We start from the raw sequence: 18,511 nt of genomic DNA, 5'->3' as shown, positions 1-18,511 counted from the left end.
GTGCGCGTGTTTGTGCGCACAGGACGCATACCGATACTAGAGGTCGGAAGCGCAGCGCGACACGTCAACGCGTGTTGCTTCCATATCATAAAAGGGGGATGCTTCAAGCTGCTGGCTCTGGCTGAGGGGTTCACACACACACACACACACACACACACACACACTGGGGTCCGGGGAACTCTAGAGGGAGGAGGAGCAGGGGGGTGTAGGAAGCCACAAGTGAGTGTGGTTTTAAGTGATGAAGAGGAGCTCTGGAGAAATGTTGCGTGAAATCAATGTCAGTTCATTAGTGATCCAATCCTCGAGTCTAATAAGCTGTTACTGGAGCTGGGACTTCTAATGAAACTCACAGGCACAGGGAATTGATTGGAAAGATGTGTGATCAATCAGGAAACGTATGGATGTGATGAAAACATAGTTCTCTCCATGTATCTGCAAATTAAAAGACGTTTTTTGTTCATTCTTAATACGTCACCGTTTTCTTCTGATCACCTGAAAAGCATCTTTTTAATTGCACAAAATTGAGTGCTGCATTTCCTGTTGCATGTTAGTTTTTCTGGTTGCACGGATCAGGAACAAGCTCCAAGATCTCACCTTCATATTTCTTTGATTTATTGGAAACAGGTTTGAAAAGCGCAGACGTGGGTCATCTTCTGGTTTAGTGCATCACCTTAACAACAGACTGCATCATCACCGACTGCAGCTGCACCCAATATTAAAAGATACAACCTTCATGAAGAAGAGCAAACCCTTTAAACATCCTCCTCCTCTGTGATTTAACTTTGTCGTATATATTCAGTGTTTTCTCTGCCTGCAGCACACGACACATAAATGCCTTAATGTCCCATACAGGGATTTATTCAGCAGTTCTGCATGTGATGGAACAATGCAAAGCTCCACTCAGTCTGTCAATCCCTCCTACAACATCACGCCAAGCTGACATTCATAGAAAACGCCAAATCACTCTCAAACACACGCACACACACACACACTCCTGCATGCACAAACATCATCTGTGCGTTATGTCTCCTCTTCTCCTCCCCGGCGACAACTTGACAATGCAAAGCAAAGTCTGTGTGTGATTTTTCCCACCCTGACACCTTCTCACACACACACACACACACACACACACACTGTAACAGTCTGAATGGATCCTGCAGCAGCAGCAGCAGCAGTGGCGGCTCAGAGCGCGCTGCTGTTTTTAATTGAACAGATAACAGACTGAATGGTTTTGTCTGCAGTGGACGGGAAGCCTGGAAGAAGATTTGTGCTGCTGCTGCTGCTGCTGCACCGTGGAGACAAACGCCCGACTTCCCTCCTTTCACTCTCTCTGCAGTGGCTCAAAAAACACCAAAGCATGGGCAGCACGAGACCAGGACAGGCATACAAATGGGCACTGAAGCGGTGTGTGCACAAACATGGCACGTAGTAAAAAAGACAGAAAAACATGAAGCGCTTACCAGCAGGCTTCCTCCAGACTGTTAAAACCCAGGGCAACCCCAGACGCCGTGATCTGCCTCTCTATTCACCTCGCCTCTGTCTCTTCACTCACTTTCTCTTTTCTCTCTCTATCCTACAGGTATCCTCATCTCCATCCCTCTCTCTCTGTCTCTCTGCTCTCCACCAGTCCCTACACTGATCTTTTAAGTCTACCAACCTCTCCTCTGATCAATGGGCAGCCGGCGAAAGCGAGCCTTGCTGCTGCTGCCTCCACCTCCCCCAGCTTTCTGTGTGTGCGCACTCGCGTTTGCGTGCGTGCCTGCGTGTGTGTGTGTGTGTGTGTGTGTGTGTGTGTGTGTGTGTGTGTGTTCTACAGCGAGGAGAAGAAGAGGCTCCCAACCCACACAGCACTCTCCAGAGCTCTCAGCCTCCACAGTGCCTCATCAGTTGACCACTCCACACCCCTACGCATCAATTGTGTGCATGTGTGCGCACGCCCACACGTACAAACACAGCAGGGGCTGTTAAAAGCACAAAAAAACCCACATCTCTCCATCACCTGAAGTTAATTTTTCAGGGGCCATTTCTTAAAGAGAGGCAGAGCATCCTCAGCGAACATCTCTGAACACCTGTGACTCATCTTGACTCTCACTGAGGAGCAAGTAATGACTGTAGTTATAGCTATTATATGCATAAGCAGGTGGCTTAGCGGTTGAATGGGCCAGCCATGTGGTGACTTAGGTGCACAGCTTGTCTTCAGTGCAACAGAACATAAAAAATCTGCATTTTTGTTGCACAAAGAGGAGAAAATGTATCTTTACGCACCATTTTCATGATCAGAAATGACAAAAGAGGTGATTTATCTGATTTGAAGGAAATCTGTGCAACCTCCACTGCAACACAGTTAAAAATAGGGCTCTAAATGCATCGCGTACAGCCTGCTGTGCGAGGCGGAGAAGCCATCAGATGAGAATGAATCCAACAGAGGCATCACGAGGGTTCAGTCTAATAACAGCAGAGAAATTAACGGTTTGAGGCCCCTGAGTGTCACGCTTCTTCTGCATGTCTTCAAGCTTCCAGGGAGAGAATTTTAAAGCTTTAAAATGAAACATGAGGGCAGGAAATGTGGAAATTTTGAAGGTTTAGTCGCAGCAGCTGAGGAGTGATTGGCAGCAAGGCCGAACAGGAAGAAAAAGCTGATTGACAGGTGACAGATGCCCGGTGAAAACACACCAATGATGGGCGCTTTTGCAGGAAAGATGGAGGACACACACTGCTGGAGCTGCTTTTAATATTTTAACAGTTATATCAGAATCCATCTGTGAGAAATGGACTCAGAAAACAGTTCACAACCCACAGCGGGGAGACGGTCAGAACACTGTGGAGGCTGAGAGTCGCCACCAGCATCACCTTGTTTGTAACGTGGGCGTCGGTATGAGACGTGGGATCAAATCAATCACAACTCGTCTTGATACTCGCAGCCTGAATCACAAATTACCTCGTTTAGACTCGGAATTAACTCCAGCAGCGTCGGAGGAAACAATATTTCTTTCTTCCTAATAATGTTGGCGTTCGTTTCCGGATGCAGGGAAGTGTGACATCCGTGTAGGGAGGGGGTCCTGGTGGGTGTTGGAGGAGTTGTTTTTGTAAGATCTTGGCGATTGAAACACTCAATAAGTGTGTGTTGAAAACTGAACGGACGCCAGGGTTGTGTTTTTCATTGAAATGTTGCTTTGAGGAACATTTTTGTAAACCATGAACTGATGGAGTTTACTTTAACACTTCTACTTCAGCCACCAATTAAAACGCAAGAAGGAGAAACCATCGTCTGCATAACACATAATGCAGTCTCAGTGATGTCACCCGTTTATTTCTGAAGAAGTGGACACACCCACTTTTCAATCAAATAAGCCACGCCCACAACTCGTAGCCTTAACATAATCACAACTGAAATCATTCTGCACAGAGAATAAATTTTATTTTGTACCAGGCTGTAAACATGTTTAATTCACATTTTAATATGGACTCTAATGGGGATTGACTCGCTTTCAGAGCCAGCCTCAAGTGGACACTCTAGGAACTGCAGTTTTTTGCACGCCTGCACCGACCGCTAGTGTTTTCAGACATTAGAAATCCCTTTATAGACATAGTCACTTTTCTTTTTGATGCTTTTTTAGATCATAATGAGACCAAGCGTCTGCTAAAAAAAATGACATTGTAACATGAATATTAATTTCAGTAGGCTTCACCACCAGCTAAAAACTCCTTACTAGAGCTTTAATTTCTGAAGAGAAGAATGAAAATACGCAGGTACTTTAGCCAAAGAAAATGGTTATTTAAGGACTTAAATACTCTTGCAAAATATTTTTTAAGCTAAGTGAAACATAATAGAAATTCTCAATTCAAGCAGATCGCTTAAATATAAGAGTTGCGGTCATTATAGTGGGCTTTTTAGCCCATTAAAACTTCATAATATGCCTCGTATTGGACGATATAAGACTTAAACCTTCAAAATAAAAGTAAGCTAACAGGTGACATGATTACTTTAAAATGTTTGTCTCATTTGCCTGTACAATAAATAAATGAATGAATAAAAGTAAGTAGATAACTGTCTGCAGAGTTTAAGTCTGAGTGGAGCTCTCAATCTATTATTGGAGTTTGGTTTGCATCCAAGTCATATAACTGAAGATCAAGCTACAAAGTGAATAATAAATGAATAAAAACATCTTTCAGATAAAACAATATAGAAATAATAAAAAATGGCAGATGATGAGACTTGTTTCTGGGATGATTTCGTTTGAGTTTCCAGGAAGTCTGGATCCGTTTGTTTGAGTTAAACTCTCACACGTTGGATTATCAGGACATCTGCATCCTGATTTCTGCACAGCGACAGTTAATTTCACCGAATCAGGCAGCTTATTAATTCTTATTTAAGGAAACAGTCTTGGTAGTAAAGATATCTCTGGTGCCAGTGTACTTTCATTACAGTATAGGATGTATGTACTGTCATGCTAATGAGAACATTCGACCATGAGACAGAAGCAGAGAGACGCTGACTGACAGTGTGTTTTCTCTCTGCGTATGAGGCGAGTGGATGTAAACAAATGTGAATAAAGAGCAAGGACGCTATGAAAAGCCCACAGTGGGTAGCAGGTAGTCGGTGCAGCGTGGGCGGCTTTTTTCAAGCTGAAAACAATTTCAAACTGCAGGACACCGAGGATAAAAAAAACGCTCCTGTGGTTCCTGTGCTGGTTTGTCGCCAGGTGTCGAGCTGATGGACCGGTCGAACCCACAAATTAGAGGGAGGGAGCACAGTGTTCATGTTCGAGCTGATATGAGGGTACATGCATGGACAGAGTAGATCAAATTAAGCTCCTTCCGTTGTTCCTTTTCTTACAGAATATGCTTGAAAGATCTAATCCTCTGATCTCAACAACAGCTAGCATCATACAACTGGACGACGTCTTTGCCCCAAGTGAGGGATTTAAAGTATTTCTGGGTCTTGTTCTCCAGTGGAAGTTAACACGTTGACTAGAATAGAAACCTATCAGATCCGTGAGAGATAGGGTCAGGAGCTCCTTAGCATCGAAAGGAGTCAGCCCCGGGGACAAGGCCCCGGGATAGATCCAGACAAGGCTCAGGATTCTCCAGGAGGAGCTAGAGTGTTGCTTGGGAGAGGGATGTCTGAGTCAGTCTGCTTGGGGTGCTGCCTCCGCGACGCACCCCGGATAAATGGAAGTAAATGGATGGATTGCTGGAGTTCCCCTTTAATGTACCAAAACTGATCTATTCAGCACTAATGCATGATTTTTTTTACTCTTAATAGGTCTGAAGTTACAAATTAGCAACCATTTATGCAGTTTTTTAAATATCATAAAGCTTAGACTATTTACTGCATGTCCTCCCCCGCTCTCCACTCCCCACATTTCCTGTCTCTCCTCAGCTGTCCTGTGCTTTAAAGGTGAAAATGCCCACAAATATACCTTTATAAAAACAGAATTGAACTGAGGGCAGGAGTGTGGGAGAATCATATCGGTTGTTTATAAATGCAGAAACGCTCGTATGCATATTATGCTTATTAATGACCCTTAAATAACATGCATATTGATGCTATAGGCTCATTCATGCACAGATAAAAAAAAATGCACATAAACATATTTCCCTGAGCAGAGTTCTGATCCAGTGTGCATGTAAAAGCTCTCATTTAGCCCTGGTGTAGGAGAGGTGGCTCTGTAAACTGCCTGTCTGAGCCCAAGTCATTTACATAGGTAATGGTAGGGGTAGTGCTCAAAAATGTGTGGGGGTGGAAAATATACAATCCTCCAGCAGCATACGAAAACAGCCAAAGAGAGAGAGAGAGAAGAAGGGAAGAGAAGCAGAGAGGGAGATGTAGGTGTCAGGCTCCTGAAGCACTCTAAAATGACGGGTAATTACATTTCAAATTACCGATGGGGACAAGAGCGAACTCCCTGACTTCGGTGCGCGGGGAAATGCATTAAGAGCGCTGGAATCAGTGAGCAATCGGTAATTTCTACAATCCCTGTGTTTAAGCCGTGCTGATTTACATTGCCAAGAATACCAACTTAAAGGGCCACCGTACACAAATCAGATTTATCCCACAGCGTGTTTCACTAACTACCTGGGTACTCGCTTTCATCTGGAGGCAGAGTTATTTTCAGAATTTGCACATTTCCGGTGAAACTAAAATATTGTCGAGTGTTTCCGACGTTTAAGACGCACTAGGTAATATTTTGCATGAAAGCACACCTCTCAACTCATCTTTATTAATGTAGCACCTTTCATGCTGCCAAAAGTGCTTCACAAAAGAACACAGTGCCAGAAAATCACAGAAATGACTAAATACATAATCATAAAAGTACTTAAAAATTGAATAAAATGAATACAGCAAAATTAATAAAAAAGGACATGCATGTATCCTAACCAAGCAGCTACTTCCTGTGTTGAAAATTCAGCAGAATCACAAAAAACTGCAGTTCCACAAGTATCCACTAGAGGCTGACTCCAAAAGTCAAGGAAGCCCCATTAACACCTATATTAAAGTGTCAGTTCTTACAGGAAATTAAATAAGTTTACAGCCTGATACAGTTTTGAAGAGGCTGTTAGGTGGAGTCAGCATTTCCATTATAGCCACCGCCATTGTTTGTGACTCTTCACCATTCAATCAATCTGTCTTTATGTAGCACCAAATACCCATAAATGTTCTCCTCAGACTCTTTCCAAACAGAGCAGCTATAGACCGTACTCTATGTTCTATTATAAACAAAGACCCAACACCAAGACAGGATAGGATCCAGTCCTATCTTAAAGACAGGACTCAGTCTGATCTCATCTTAATCCACCATGAGCAGAGCACTTTGCAGCATTTAGCAAGTTACGGTGGCAAGGACAAACTTCCTTTAACAGGCAGAACCCTCCAGCAGGACCAGACTCATGTTAGACACACATCTGCTGAGACCGTGTTGGAGAGAGGGATAGAGGGAGATGAAGAGAAGCTGATGATGAATCAAGCTGAGCTGTTTTTAAAACCTGTTTTTGGATCCCCGATGAACCACAAAGACCATGTTTAGTAACTGTAATCAAATCCTTCGATGCTCTCCACCCAAACACCTGAGGAAGACCAACCGAAGAACCAGCTAATCTGTCCAATCAGTGTCAATCAAACCGCTGCAGAGAACATTATTTCATGGACACTTTCTGAGTCTCCTCCAAAGAAAGTGTGAAGCACCGTTCATACGAGGTGAGGGCCATCTTCATCCCTTTCAAGGTGCACATAAATAAACTCTAGACGTCTTTAATATATCAGACTGTGGCCTTCAGGAAGCAGACTCTGAAACAGAGGATCTTCTCTGCGAGTCGTTCCGAGGTGGGCTGTGAGTTTTTTGTCCTCTCTATATTTCTTTTCATTTTTGCGGCTCCCTGGCTGACCGGTCAGATTGTTGCTATGGAATGTGCTGTGGGACAAAAGGAGCGGAGATCCACAAACTCAGTGACCTCCTGGAGAGGCCTCACTCCTTCTCTCTTTCCCCCCTCCGTCCCCTTTTTTTCTGCTTCCTATTTCTTCCTCGTTTCCCTCTCCTCCTCCTTCTCCTCCTCCTCTCTCGTCTTTCTCTCTGTCAGTCTTTGATGTGGTGCAAGGCCAGGTACTCTCGCCCTGGCCTCTTTCTTCCCTCTTACTTAAAAACACACAAAGCATGGCGATATTCTGCAACAACACAAGCTTGTGCATGCACACAGCCGCAGAAAACACACACACACACACTCTCTCACAAGCAGGAATGTGTGGGAATCTCCCTCTGGCTACCTCTGTAACCTGCATCTGAAGCTGGTGAGGGGCCAAGAAGCCAGCAGACCCAAGAGACTAAATGCAAATAGTGGAGAAGCTGGTTGGCTGCCTGACTGAGATCAAAGATCCTCTCCACATAGCTCCACTCTACTAGACATGCATGAACAACATTCGCTTCCACACACGGGCTGCATGTGTGTGTTTGTGTGGGTGTGTATTCTACGTGTGTGTGTGGGCAAAAAACCAGCAGCAGGATTGCGGGGGTAGCAACATTCATTTCAACATGAGTTCATACTTTCAAGGAATTTGTGCTTTAGGCAAATGAGTCACGCTGAACAAATGATCAGTGACCTTGGAGGAAAGCAACGTGCAGGTAAATAAATAAGATCAGTCCAATCTCTTTGTTCTCCGAACAGAAATCTGTCTTTAATTACGAACCAAAGCTTTCAAATCTTTTCATCCGTTTCCAAAAATTCCCCGTCACCTGTGTTTTTATTTTGAGGGTTGAACTTGTTGAAATCAATGATAGAACTCAGGTTTTACATGTTTATCTGCTTAGATGACTTAGGTGAGTCTGATATAATTCAAAAACTCAAATCTTTGTCTCATTACTCTTCAAAATATCTCATTACACTTAATACATTACACTTACAACATTAATACCAGTGCTTTAAGAGGGTTAGTACCACTTAAAGTCTTCCTCTCTACACAGTTTCTCTTAGTGATTCATAATAGCAACTAAAATCCATTACCCACAGTGCACTCTGTTACGCTCATGTCCTCTCACTGATGTAACATGATGCTCAGTCGTATGTTTTAGCCAGAGTAAGGCCAAAGATACATTGCAGCATTATGGGAAAGTATATACAACAGTGTATAACGACCATTGTGAGGAGATTTTTTTTTTTAAGTTGCTAATTTTTGAAAGAAGGAGCCCAAATTTGTAGAATACAAAGGTGCAAATTTTCAAGTCATTATTCTGTCTCAAATTCGTTTGAAAAAAGTCCCAATTTCTGAAACAAAGTCCCAAATTTACAATTTAAAAATCCCACATTAGTGAGAAGAAAGTCCCAAACTTTCAAGACAAAATGCCTCAAATTTATGAGAAAAAAAGTCCCAAATATGTGAGAAAAAGTCCAAGATTTGTACAAAAAAACTCTCAAATTTATAATTAAAAAAAATCCCACCTTTATGAGATGAAAGTCCCAAATTTGTGCAAAAGAAGTCCTACGGTTATGAGAAAGAAGTCCCAAATTTTCAAGACGAAATGCCTCAAATTTGCAAGAAAATGCGTGCATAATATGTGACAAAAAAGTCAAAATTTGTGTGAAATAAGTCCTGAATTTTTGAGAAAGAAGTACCAGATTTGTAAGGAAAAGGTCCCAAATATATAGAAGAAAGTCCAGAAGTTATGGGGAAAAAAGTCCCACATTTGTACAAAACAAAGATGCAAATTTGCAGGAAAAAAGCTCAAATTGTTCTGATAAAGTTTCAAATTTGTAAGAAATAAAGATGCAAGTTTGTACAAACAAATGTTTCACACTCGTCCATAACATGAGTAAATTTGTATTAGGTGCAAATATGTGTGAAAACTTAAGACTACTTCTTAAAGCAAACTAACCTGATGAAGCCCTGGCTCTTACTGTTCATCCTGTTTCTCACAAGGAATATTACTCTCAGTTTGTTTTCTCTCAATAGCCCTTGTACAGCGTGGTAGCTATCTCAAACTAGCTGTAGAAATGTAGAATCTAATATTAATAATTAACTGATTCTACCCGATACACTAACGAGTAAATAAGGAGAGTACCAGCTGATGTTTTTTCCTCTTCAGACTTAAAGATTCTGGGATTTGCCTCCGCTCTCGAGGGAACGAGCCTCAGTGTGTGAGATACAGGGAGGAAGACTCTGCTGTTAATTGGATTTAAGTGCCTTAATTGAAAAACAGCAAACAGTTCAGATGTGCGGTGATGATAGCGCGTTAGGACTGATGCACTTAGTGTGAACTGTTGTGAAAACACTCAACATGTGCATGAATGAATATCGATGAAGTAGCTTTAATGCAGAGCGAATGATCCGTTAGTTCAAACTCTATATGTTTTTAAAGGTCATGACTCGATGTTAAAACAGGACGAATCCAGCTTATTCACATTTGTTCTGCATATTCCCCTGACTCCATCCACTGCTTTTATTTTCACTAACATCACTCTGTGTGTTTTATTCCATAACCTTTTCACCAGAGGAGAACATTGCTGTTGTATTATTCATAAAGCCTCGGTTGACATTAGGTGACATTGTGCTCAATGGACACGTTCAATGGCGCCACGTTGAAGAAACTGTTTCTTTTACAGTCTCTGCACACAGCAGGTACGCTCCAGGTTGGGAGAGACCATTGTTACTGTGAAGAGACACGATGAAAACAGCTCAACTCACGCAAGACATGAGGCGTTTAGAGCATTTAACGGCGCATTACGTGGTGGCTGTAATGTGTGGAAATTGGCGGTTATGACGGGAGAGAGAATGCTCATGGAAAGTGCAGAAAAGAGGAGAAGAAAGGCTTTATTCAGCGGTGACAGTTTGACTTCGATAAAGCATCTTGGTTAAGTTGCATACACTAAAAAAGGAAACCAGAACGCTAAATATCTGGATCCTTGGGTGCAGATTTGTCGGCAATTTAGTTGCCAATGTGTACTTTTCATCCTTTAGACACCAGAGAAACTAAAAGTACATTCTAAAAGCTGAACCACCCTGACCTAAACGCTGACAGGTCAAGGATTTGCCTCCATTTAACTCTTCATTTAGCACGAGCACACAAGTTCTGACGGTCAAAACGCTCCCACTTGAAGCCTCCCATCAGCCAGATGTCAAAACCTTGACCAAAGAACGACTTTTTCAGACGGCCCTCGAAGGCATCCGTAGCAGCTGGTTTCAGGCATGCAAAGTGACAGTTGAGTAGTTGTCGGGAATGAGGAAGAAGAGCTGGAGAGGAATGAGTTGGTGTTGGAAAAATACAGAACTTGAAAGGTCAAAAGTCTGCAGCGTTGGAGAAGAACAACACAGCTTTGGCTTTTAATGGTGCGATCTGGCATTGAGAGGCACACCGAGGATACAGGCTGTGTTTTAACACCTGATTAATGCCTTTGGCGAGCTCCTTATTATATAGAGTTTATTATTATATCATGGAATAATTCAGAGTGCCAAATTTGCCTTCTTTCATGGATCAAGTCGTGGTGATGGCAGATGGGCCAGATTGTCCCGATTCCCAGCGGCTGGTAGCTCAATTTGCTTGTTGATTGAACAATTAACCATTTCAGGATTCACATGTTCAGAATTTTAACATCTTATTTCAACAGATAAAATCTCCTCTACATTGAGAAAGGGTGAGGGCCCAGTTTTTCTGACCTGGTGGCCAAACTGGGACACTCCCTGGGTGGCATTAAGTCCTTGTGCACACACACACACTTGCATCTAAATCTAATCATCACATCTTTTGTCTTCATGAAGCTTTGCCTCCAACATTTAGGTTATACATAGCTTCTGCAGTTGTTTGCATATTTTTTCACAGTCTCAAAGCTGTACTTTATGACTACAATGAAGGCAAAATTTGGATCGTCTTTCCTTGTGTGTCACTTCCTGCTCTGTCCACTTCCTGTCCCGTCCAAATAAAGACATAAAAGCCCAAAACTATGACCTTAGAAATAAGAAATGTGTCCTCTGGATTGTTCGCTCCACTTGCAAGAAGATATCTACGTTTCCCTGCCTTCTTTTGCTCTCCATACACTGTTTATTTCTGCTAACACCAAAGCCTGCTGATTTTTATTTCAGTATTGTAGCTTCTGCAGCTGTTTGCATATTTATTCTCAGTCTGGAAGCCCTATTTTATGACTGTAACGATGGCCAAACTTAGGGCTAAATGCAGCCCTTTCTTTATATGTCACTTCCTGCTCTGTCCACTTCCTGTTCCGCCCATATAAAGGCATAATAGCCCCAAAATATAACCTTAGAAATAAGAAATGCATCTTCTAGATTGTTCGCTCCACTTGCAAGCAGATATCTGCGTTTCCCAGCCTGCTTTTGCTCTCCATACACTGTTTATTTCTGCTTATACCAAAGCCTGCTGATACATGATGGTGAATACTGCTCCATGCCACCTTGGATACATCAAATTCTTACTCAAGGCTCCCTATTTGTGTCAGTTTGGCCATGTGAGATATTATTTTTCATACTTTCATTAATCTTTAAATAATTTCTCACATTTATATTTGAGTATTTCACCAGAAAGATAGATAAATCCTTACACAGTCGGTATTTACTGTATTCCACATCATCATCTCCTCCTACTATGAAGGCAGATTAATCACTGTGCAGAGTATGAGTTTCATGTATATTGAAGCATTTCTGTGAGTGTTAATGTGTGTGTGTGTGTGTGCAGCATCTAGGCGAACGAGAACACATGGGCCGCGTGGGTGTCTGCTGGCAAAGAACAGCCACATTGCCTCTTTTACAACAAAGACAAGAAAACGCTACATTTCAGATCCGCCAGTAAGATTCTCGACATGAAACTGAGAGTGTCATGAAGCCGTCACAAAGTCGCTCGGATCTCTGCCGGGTTTGTTTCTCAAATCTGGGATTCCTTTCTAGAAATTGAACGCGTGTGGAAATTTCAGACGCCATAGATTTCTACGGTTAAGGGTATACTGTGTACCGCTCAGCCTCGCCGAACTGTAAGAATCACAGAACTTTGAAGGCCAAAGCCTCCTCTAATCCTCTTTTATTGGACCTCCTGCTTGTCGAGAAAGACGTGCTGTTGAACTTTCATATGCTTGTTTCCCTCGAGAGGGTGGACAAACACAAATTCGAACAGTCTGCATTCTGACACACACACACACTGGCAGCAGCAACACACTCGCACACATCCTGGCTATTGAGTGCAAAGTGAATCATCGTTCCAGACAATATCTTTGTCAAACACGCCGGCCTTGACGGATAGACATCGGCAGATTCGTAGAGCCATGGCAACAGTCAAGTGTGAGTCCCGCTGATGAGAAGAGTGTGTTTGTGCTTTGCAGAAAATTGGTTGGTTAATTCCTGCACAGAGTGTGCTGCAATCGCTGGGAAAAAGCTGCCAACGCAATGCAGATAGAGAAATTAAATTCCAATAAAACAGCAATTCATTGTGGAAGCACAAAGAGAATTTACAACGAGGGGAAATCAGTTATTCTAGTCGTTTAGGGTGATTACAGTCCTGCTTAAATGTGACTACACTTCATTTATGCACCGTGCTTTAAAGATTTTAGAGATCCTGCAGCTGAAAAGTAACAAAAAGGTGTGTTGTTCTAAAAATCTGTGATGAGTTAGGCGACAAATTCAAACTTTTGAGACGTTTCTTTGACAGAAACACACACTTCAAGGTATTTAAGGGTTATTTAAGGATGCTAATTAACATATGTGTGTGTTTTTTCTCCTCTAACCTGATGAAGAGAAGCTAGAAGCTCTGAACACAGCCGAGCATTTTATCAAAATATCAAAGACTATGTAAAATAGGGTGAAATGTAATAAAGTGGCACACAAATACACGAACAAGCACACACACTCACTCAGGACAAGAGTCAACAAAAGCTGAGCGTGGGAGGAAGTGGTGAAGAGGAGGAAAAAGCAGGAGGAGGGGGAGGAGGAGGAGGAGGGGGAGGCAGGTGATAAAGAAGAAGAAAGGCTGCTCCACTGTTTTCAGATCAGGTTTGAAGCTGGGGCGTTGGAGCTGAGGTGAGGGAGAGTCTGTGATATCCAGTAAATGTAGTTTGTGGATGATTAAGGGAGACAAAGTTTGCAAAATGTAAGAAAGAGAAGAATGTTGAAAAAATCTGTAATTACGTCTTCATTAGCATTTTAAACACCACTCACTTAATGTCAAAGTAAAGCTTTGCTCTTCACTTCACGGCACTCTTTGGTTTCCATTCTTCTCTGAAAATCTCTCTTAAGCATTCTTTCTCCTCGCCCGAGATGTCGGACCGCCGCCAAACATCAAATTTGCATTGATCTCTGCAGGCTGGATCAATCACGGGGGACAAGGGGAGCCCCTGCAGCTGCTACCAGATACATGAAAAGAGCATCTCTTAGTGATGCAGGGAATATATACAGAAAGGTTCTAACACAAGTTCAAAGCAGTGAATAAATGAGAGATTATAGTGACTGAGAAATGGTTGCAGTAATAGAGCGCTTGAATGGCATCATTTTCACACAACTGAGATTAAACCAGTTGATAAATGTTGGAGAACTCAACCTAATGTAACGGGGAGCAGGTTGAGATTGTGGGCCTTATATGGTATTGATTGACTGTTGACATATATAAGGTAAAACCGCTCAAAGCAGGCTAATAGGAATAGAAATAATGAGCTTTATATAGCAGAAAAAATATTAAAATAGACAGCTTTTCACTGATAAATGGTGGAAATAGTGAATTAAATGAGAAGATTGTAAGAATCAGGCCAAACAGTGTTGGTAAATGTTAAAGAAATTGGGTTCAAATGGTTAAATAAACATTACACAATGTGTATTGCCACATTTTAGAAATTTAAGTATTCATTTATTTTGTTAAACATTGGCAGAAATAATGGATACACGGCTCAAATGGATGTTTTGTCTTTAAATATTTTTAAAAAGAGCCAAAAGAGAATGGAAACATTTTCCAAATAATGACCCAAAGTAAACCTGTTTGACAGATTTAGTTTAAAGAGACAGAGAAATACCTGAAATAACTGAAGGAATGGGCAAATTGTTAAAATACCTCAAAGTAGACAAATGGATCAGAGATAACACACTTAAAATGTTTGATTTATGGTGGAAACAGTAGTTTTTTTTAATGAGAAATTTAAGCTGAATATAAAATATGTTTGGTTCTTAGCCGTAAGTTGATAAATGGTTGAATTGGCGTTATCAGCAAATAGTTGGAACACATTAGCTAACAGTAATGACTACATGATAGAAACGTTGACTTTATTGGTATTAAGCTTGTGTCTTAAAGTAACAGAAATGTTGAACAGTAGAAAGAGTAAGCTCACATTTAAGATAGGTTGTTGAAATAGTCGTAATTGATGATTCTGGTTGATTAAAATTAGCTCGGACATTTAGTTGATTTGCATAGCTTCCCGCCACTTCTGTGAGGCACTTCAACTTATCATGCTTTTAAATATCAAACTTTAGAATAAACCAAAAACACCAATTTTGCAGCTGATTAATTGCCAATGTTGCTATTAGCTCTAATTACTCCCTCCCTCGACTTATTTCCTGTAAACTCTGCTAATTGCACTCCGTCCCCCGCCGCTAACATCACTTATTCTAGCTTTAATGAAGAGGGTACAAACACGGGAGGTGACTTTTAACACGCTCAGTTTGATCAAACTCTAAAATCATGGGCTACACTCTCACAGGGACATCCTTAGCATTAAATATTAGACAGAGAGGCTGTCGGTCTCTTTCCTGACGACTCGTATGTTTGCAGTCGTTCAATTCAAGTCTCTAATTAACACAACGAAATTAAGAATTCATCAAATCCTGGCTGCAGCGACCAATTTTCAACGAGGGCATTTAGCGATTCTGCACGAGTCACGACGCAAATCTACATGTGTGTGTTCGTCTGTGTGTGTGGGCATGCACTTTAAACTCCCTCCTGTTGAGCTACCCACACCTGTGTGTGTGTGTATGTGTGTGTGTGTGTGTGTGTGAGAGAGAGAAAACAGCAGAGTCACACAGTGTTTAAAAGATGGGGAACTGAGGATAATTTGCTGTCGCTTTGACTTAGACGTGCAAGAGGGAGAAATAAAAGGATGAGATGATGATAAAAAAGACAGAGAGAGGGAGGGAAGGATGAGAGAAAAGAGCAAACCTGTGAAGAGATCAACAGTGCTATGAATAAACATGTCAGCCCACGCTTATCGCTCTCTTTACCTCTGTTAAATACACACAAACATATCAGAACATGCACCCCATCTTTTCTCCCTCGTCCCTCGCTCTGCTCTCTTTCTCTTCGCCTCACTGTCAGAATCAAACTCTCATTTCCTCCTTGCGTTAAAGTAACGGCTGCCAGGTTTGAGACAGTATTCTGGCGAAGGTTGAAATCTTCAAATCCGTCAATTTTCATCCCCGTTTCCAGGATTATTTTCTAAATCGGAGCCAAGGAGGAGAAATCGATCGAGCGCTCGGTGCTGGTATTGAGTTCTTTCTCTCTTCGGGGTCATGAACCGCGCTTCCTCTTCTTTGTGAAGTATGGAGGTCAAACAGTGAGGAAGATTTAAATAAACACACACACACACACACACACACTCTCCTTCACACACACACACACGCTCCGCTCTTTTTAAAAAGTAGGATTTTCTTCCATGAAGCGCCGCTGTTTCCAAGGCAACGGCTGGAGAGCAGTCAGAGGTGGGTGGCGATGCCCGGCAGCGATCCGTCTGGAGGGCTCTCATTGGCCTCTCCACGGTTTCCCACAATGCTTTGCGGCGTTTCTGCTCCCCCATTCCTGCTCCAATGGGTCCCCCCTTCTCCTTGAATGTGACCTGATGAGGAGGTCAAAGAGGAGGCGTGGGCGTATGTGTGTGTGTGTGTGTGTGTGTGTGTGTGTGTGTGTGTGTGTGTGTATGTGTTTGATTCCTCGGCTGAGGTAACGTGTTAATCTCATTTCACGTGTAGTTATAATTGATCTGTGTGACAGGACGGATGAGACAGATGTAGGATGAGTTTAGAAAGGAGAGACTGCATTAAAAACAGACATGACTCTGTAGTGGAAGTCACTGCATTAAAAACAGACATGACTCTGTAGTGGAAGTCACTGCATTAAAAACAGACATGACTCTGTAGTGGAAGTCACTGCATTAAAAACAGACATGACTCTGTAGTGGAAGTCACTGTCCGTCTTCCATATTGTTCGCTGATTTAGAACGCTAACATTTTTGCCACAGTGTCAACAGGCAGAGGTAAAATGTGCCGGAACTCCTTTTAATGGATTAATTTGACTTCCTGAGTGGGATCAGGTTGCATCCACCCACCTACCTCCTCGTTTACCTTCCTACCTGAGTGATTAGCTCGCTAGCTGCACATTAAAGAGTGAAGCTACGTCACAGCACAACTCCTGACACAACGATCTCATCATAATCATCTTTATCTCTCAGTAATTTACGATGATTGCTGCAGCATCTTCCTCTTTTCTCCAGGATATTATGCAGACTAATCAAAGAAAACTCATCACTTCTAACCGCAGAGGTTTTCCCATTGAACCCAGCCTCTTCCTGTGTTTTGATTTCATTCAGTATTTGCGAGGCCGTCCACATTCCCCAAAGTAATTTTCTTCCAGTCTTGTTGTGGGTCTGCAGGAGGATCTCTCTCCCTCTCTTAGACACATGCTTTAGCTTATTGTGCTGCGCTGTTAGAGCCCGCATATTGTGTTTCTCAGGTGAAGACGCCAGGAAACAAATTCCGACTTATACTTTATTCAATATACCGTCTCAAGTGAATTCCAAGGTGAGCCGAGTGATATTTGTGCTGCTGAGTCGCTGCAAATTCTCTCTGATCTCAAGAACTCCGCCAGAGAGGCTGGAGACGTTTTCTTGAATGTATTTTCGTTCTGCCCTGGTTTCCCACGGCGGGGTGGTCGCCTGGTGTCCAGTTTCAGGTAGCTCGGCTGTTCCCAGAACGTGAGCGGACAGGAGCGCCGGGAGCCATACCGGGACACTCGGGGATCAGTCAGATTCCCGGCATTCCTCGCATAGTCCCTTTGAGGGGGAAAGCAAATAGAGAGGGGGTTTAACGGCCCCCCTCGCACACAGGCTGAGGAGGGGAAACACAGTGTTGGTATCAGGGCTTATCACAAGATAACAGCAGTGCCATGCAGGGCCGGGGTCACTCCCTTTAAATCACTTTACTGCAGCTCAAGAGGAGGATTTACTTTTGGAGTGTTCACACTTGCAATTAAGTTTCTTTCATCGCGTGTCTGAACTTTCTGCCAGGCCGACATGTTGGAGGAAGACTTTCTCCTTTGTCACATTAAAAGTTTTCAAAATCAATTTGTCCGTCCAAACCCAAATTCTATCAGATAAACCTGTGACCCTCCAGGCGACACAATGCAGTCTCCATTCTCGTCCTATAGAGCCGGGTGACCAGGGAGACCAGGCCGCTGTGTAGGTGGTCACATAGTTTGAAAAGAGAAGTTGACCACAGATGAGACTGCCTCTGTCACCATACAAAGCAGAAAAGTGACTTCAGATGTAAGGGATAACAGGAGAGAACTTAAAGTTTCCAAATCCTACACAAAGAGGCAAGACCCAGCAGACACTGAGAACGCTTTCCTAAATGATGGAAGTATCAGGAGCTCTAATGCTAACACATCAATGGTTATAAATTGGTATTTCCCATGTTATGCATGAATAGCTAGCTTATAAATGGATGGATCAAAGACTTCAGTGCCACCGCCATCTTGAAACCCAATGGCAATTATGTGACGTGGAAATCACTGCTTTAAAAAGAGGCATGACTCTGTAGTGGAAGTCACATCATGACCTGCAGGTGGCACAAGTGTCGTCACCACAGGAGCTTTAATTTCTTTGGATATCAGATTTTTCTGCCACACCTGCTCTGCTGTTGGATGATATCTCCTGCAGGTCTAATCAAAGCAAACGCATCAAAGCTATAGTGTGCTTGTTTTGCACAGTCCACATTCTTCCCCAGCTGTATGACCTCATTAAAACATCACAACGGTATGAAAAGAAAATTAGCAGA

At 42.5% G+C, this 18,511-nt stretch overlaps 1 protein-coding gene across 2 annotated transcripts in view; it reads left to right on the top strand.

The window, feature by feature from the left end:
* Window positions 1-18,511, top strand: part of LOC117807992 (sodium- and chloride-dependent GABA transporter 2-like) — a 201,279-nt gene that overhangs the window by 9,493 nt on the left and 173,275 nt on the right. The gene's annotated exons all lie outside the window — the stretch shown is intronic.

This window comes from Notolabrus celidotus, chromosome 24, assembly GCF_009762535.1.
Source record: "Notolabrus celidotus isolate fNotCel1 chromosome 24, fNotCel1.pri, whole genome shotgun sequence".
Classification (NCBI taxonomy): domain Eukaryota; kingdom Metazoa; phylum Chordata; class Actinopteri; order Labriformes; family Labridae; genus Notolabrus; species Notolabrus celidotus.
The sequence above is the reverse complement of the archived record's forward strand: the minus strand, read 5'-3'. Positions and strand labels throughout refer to the sequence as shown.